We start from the raw sequence: 4,031 nt of genomic DNA on the forward strand, positions 1-4,031 counted from the left end.
AGGTGCGGCCCGGCCCCGCCCCCCCGCCGCCGCCCGGGCCCGCGGCGCTGAGCGCCCGCCCCGACCCCCCGCCCCGACCCGCCGCCCCGGCCCCCCGCCCCGGCCCCCCGCCCCGACCCCCGCCCCGACCGCCGCCCCGACCCGCCGCCCCGGCCCCCCGCCCCGACCCCCCGCCCCGGCCCCCGCCCCGACCCCCCGCCCCGACCGCCGCCCCGACCCCCGCCCCGGCCCCCGCCCCGGCCCCCGCCCCGACCCCCCGCCCCGGCCCCCGCCCCGACCCCCGCCCCGACCGCCGCCCCCCCGCCGCCGCCCGGGCCCGCGGCGCTGAGCGCCCGCCCCGACCCCCCGCCCCGACCGCCGCCCCGGCCCCCCGCCCCGACCGCCGCCCCGACCCCCCGCCCCGACCGCCGCCCCGGCCCCCGCCCCGGCCCCCCGCCCCGACCGCCGCCCCGACCGCCGCCCCGACCCCCCGCCCCGGCCCCCCGCCCCGGCCCCCCGCCCCGGCCCCCCGCCCCGACCCCCCGCCCCGACCCCCCGCCCCGGCCCCCGCCCCGACCCCCGCCCCGACCGCCGCCCCGACCCCCGCCCCGACCCCCGCCCCGGCCCCCGCCCCGACCCCCCGCCCCGGCGGCTCATGGAGCGTCCGCGGAGCCCAGCGCAGAGAGTCAGACCGGGCAGGCAGAGACAATGAAGTACTGCGGGGCAGCCCTGAGTCAAAAGTTCTTAGCAGATCTAATCAGAGCACCTCTGATTACGTGAAATTACGTACAGATTTTAGACTCCTTATGCTGTAAAAAAGCATAAGGTAAAAAATGGTTCAAAGCCAGTTTGATTTCAGCTTTTCCAACATAGCATGTAGTAGATTTAAATGAATACTCAAACATGACTTTTATCCAGTTCTAGCAGGAGACAATTAGATTCAGTATTTTAACTAATTTTGTAGGAATTTCCACCGATAAAAAACCCAACAAAACTGCACAATAAATTTTCCCCCACACTTTAACAGTTGACTGTCCAGTTCAGTTTGAAACCACAAAACTGAAGGTTTCTCTGAACTTGCAGAACTGTGTGTACTTTTTCCCCATTACTGGAATGCAATTCAGACAGCATGTTGGCATTCATCGGATGACATTGCAGTGAGGTGAATGAGATATTAACTGTACCAAACTATTCATGTTCATCTTGATATTTAGGGGGTTTTGCTGATTTTCAATTTTAAATAAGCAACTTCTTTTACAAGAATCCTTTTCCCATTTACTGAGATGTATTATAAAGGAATTGGTGACAAGTATTTGTCTTGTCTCTACTCATTCCTTTTCTTGTGAAAATATAATTGAATCTTAAAACCCACTAAATACTGTTCATTAATAATTGGGTTAATCAGATTTACTAAATGAACACAGTCAAGTTTCTACATATAGAGAGGTTGTGCAGATTTATTTAAGAAAGAATTCACGGATATTAGCAGTCCTAACTTAGGTATCTGTTGCAAAACTTTCTTCAGTGATAGTGTGATTCCATGTTTCATATGGAGGTGCATTGGACGGAGAAAAACAGCCGAAGTCGGTACAAAAAACTATGCTGATCCTATCTACAGCTTGGAGCACCAGCTTTTAACTAGGGAAAGAAAAAAATGATGAGGCCAATGGAGCTGATCAAATAAACTGAAGACACAAACAGCATGGAGCATGTATGTGCCATCATTAGTTACATGACGCAACAAGTGAAATGAAACCTTTTTTGTGACATTTAAATTGGAGGAAGATGACACTGCACATGTGCCTAATTATTTTCAAAACGCAAACCTAGAAAAGCATCTATGTGAAATTGCCACAGCAGTCCCCTGCTTTGGAAGGAAGGGTAAAGAAGTGTTTGACACTCAGTTTCATCTCTGTTACTGAAAAGCTACTTTACCATGGACTTTTTTCCTCTAATCTACAAGTGCTATTTATTAATATTGCTTAGATCATGGATTAGCAGTTTCAATGATTTAATCAGCATAACACAATGTTGACTGGGTAGTTTGTAGAGCTGTAAATGAGTCAGTCTGCTGAGAACCTCAATGAAAAGGCTGTAATGGACAGAAGACACTTTCTCCAACTACAACCAATCCTGTTTTCAGGCTCCCTTGGATAGGCACCCTCTAAGGAAATATCTGCCAACCCTAATTAATGTACAGTAAAACTAGATAAATCAATCCAAATGAGCCAACGCATGACACTAAGGATGCAAAAATTATTTCAAATAAACTTTTTGAAGGAAGTTGTCTACCCAACCCCCAACAGAAGTTGACAACTTAAATAAAACTGCTATTAGCCTTGGGTTTAGAAAGAAAAATAAACCATGTACTTAAAAAAAAAAAAAAAAAAGAAAAATGGATTTGATCCTTTTATCCCGGGTATATTGCACACTACAAGCTACCCCATTCTTCAGTTTCTCACACATAATACTTGGATGCAAGAATCGTTTGGAGAATGTATGTAGAACAAAGTCACGTTGCTGGATATGAAATACCACTCCCAGTGGGTGTTTCACTACACATGGGGTATATATCCTTAGTCAGGGAAATGCTATATGGTATTTCAGGTGCTGGTTGGGTGGCATTAGGGGTTTTTTGTTCACAGCAGGTGAACGTGGCAGTTTGTCCTTGATAAAGCAATCAGGCATGACAAGATTGTTGTTGTACAGCTCCTCCCTTGGGTAAGCCAGTAATTCCAGTGCAACAAGCACAGGGCACTTACACCTTCCACGCACAAGGGGATCAACAATACATCCCTATTTTCACTGTTTAAATAATAGAGCAATTAATTGGAGAAGCCTGAAGGAAACAAATCATGCCATCCAACAGTCTACTTCTGAGCAATCTGACAAATGAAGAGTTGAGATTCTGCACCTCATGAGGAGATCAGTGCTGCTCTTTGCTCAGTCTGGGTGCTGAACAGGAAGCGGCTGTAGGACAAACACTGGCTCTATAGGAAGTGGTCAGTAAGCAATATAGTAAGAACTAATCACGTCAGCTGCAAAAGAGGACTAGCATTTATTTACTGGAAAAGTAAATTTGTCTCTGAAGTATATTTACAGTATCACGTTCATGGCCTGTATTTTTTAGGTCTAGCACATGAATTCAAGTGCATAGAATTTCATCTTAACTTATAGCAAATTTCACTGTTTAAGGAAAACCTATTTGACCCTCAAAAAATCTGCTTCTGTTGAGTCAAACTAGCACCTAAGATGTACATACTAGAAAAGAATGGGATGCATTTGTTCAACACACTGCAAACAGGCTTCAGGAAGCTTTCAGCACAGCTACTACAAAAATGGCTGAGTTAAAGAACGGAATGGTAACCCCCTCATGACAGCAGAATGTTGTGACAGGTAGAAGAATTATAAAAGAAAGGCCCCATAAAATCAGGCTTCCTTTATTAAATTAACAGCTAGCCTGTAATCTCTTCTAAGTGTAGTTAAGCAATTTGCAAGTTCCCATGTGAAAACAATGTTGGTATGAAAGGTTCTTTAGCACAACCACCTATTCTTGGGTTGAAAAATAAGTGCGTCTGTGTAAACAGTAAGATCTGTTCCATGAGAACCCATAAAGGAAAAATGTAAACAACCTGAATCTTAGCACATACACACAAATCACCTTCTGACCAAAAAATGGAGTAGTAAGAAAAGTACCAGCCAATAGGTGCTGCACACGAGGTCTGTGAAAACTGTAAAATAAGTGATGTGAATTGAGATTTGGCTTTTCCCACATGAAGGAAATGGAGTCTCAGCTAACTTAGTGTATTAACAGAAAGCTGTGGAGCAAGCAGAGTACCACTGCGTGGCAGGAAGGAGAAAGGGTTAAAATGTAGCTTGTCCCACACTGCCAACAGCTTGAGATTATCCTAAGGCTTAATGTTGGTGAGATTACAAAAGGATCTTTAGAAGCAGAGGTTTTCAGACTTGCTGGATGAATTCCAAAGCAACTAGATGGCTTTTACTTTCTATGGCACCTAAGCAACCTTTAAAAGATCAAAAACCCATCCCAA

Source organism: Chamaea fasciata, unplaced genomic scaffold (assembly GCF_029207755.1).
Source record: "Chamaea fasciata isolate MVZ Bird 193981 ecotype frontalis unplaced genomic scaffold, bChaFas1.0.hap1 SCAF_10, whole genome shotgun sequence".
NCBI classification, from domain to species: Eukaryota; Metazoa; Chordata; class Aves; order Passeriformes; family Sylviidae; genus Chamaea; species Chamaea fasciata.